Raw genomic sequence first — 925 nt, forward strand, 5'->3', positions numbered from 1 at the left:
TAAAGGCACAGTGACAATAAAAACATAAACAGGCTGGAATTCTAAAGATCAGACAGAGGGTGATAAAAGATCATAAAAACAAATGTATTACTGTATTAGCACAAAAACTTTGTGCAAACATTACAGGTGGACCTCAGGGGAAATTAAGGTTTAAATATTAAAAGACTAACCCTTCAGGTTGTTGTTTTGTTCTTTTCTTAACTACATGGTCTGTTTTAAATATAAAGGGACGGCCTGGTGGATTTGGTTGGGTCTTACCAATACAAAGACAATCAGTCTGGAGATGAAGATGCTTTTGCCAGAGAACCATATGTTCTGCGATTCAAAAACAGGTAAAGTACAACATATTATCATGTGTAACATCATGGGTGAAAGAATCTCATGATTTTGGCACATTAATGCACAATGCAGTGTAATTTTACTGGCACTGACTTTGAATTTATGCTGCAAGGAAATTTGTTTTTTTGTGTATTGTTTCCTTGTATTGTATTGTGTAATAACTCAATTCCCAGTTTATGCAGTTGACAGTCAAAAACAAATAAAACAAATGTCACTGGCTAAGTATTTTACATTAATCCCCTGGTTGGGCTGTGACAGAGGGTGTGTGTGGAGATAAATTATTGTAATTACTAGTCATTTTGTTCATGTCTTGGCAGTGTTGGAAGACTTGGTGCTGATGCCCGTCCACACCAATCCTGAAGATTCAGTGAAGGAACTTGACAAACTGTATGATGTGTTTCAGATGAAATGGAAGACTGATGTAAAACATTCTGCAAAACTATAATACCTTTATGACAGTCAGCCATTGGTTGAGACAAAATTTGCTGAAAATGTATGTCATCAAAGATGTCAATGAGTTTGTTTCTTCATTGGAACAGAGTTGGAGAAATGTAGCATTGCATCACTTGCTCAGCAATGAATGCTC

The sequence above is a fragment of the Sinocyclocheilus grahami genome, unplaced genomic scaffold (assembly GCF_001515645.1).
Source record: "Sinocyclocheilus grahami isolate Dianchi unplaced genomic scaffold, SAMN03320097.WGS_v1.1 scaffold370.1, whole genome shotgun sequence".
NCBI classification, from domain to species: Eukaryota; Metazoa; Chordata; class Actinopteri; order Cypriniformes; family Cyprinidae; genus Sinocyclocheilus; species Sinocyclocheilus grahami.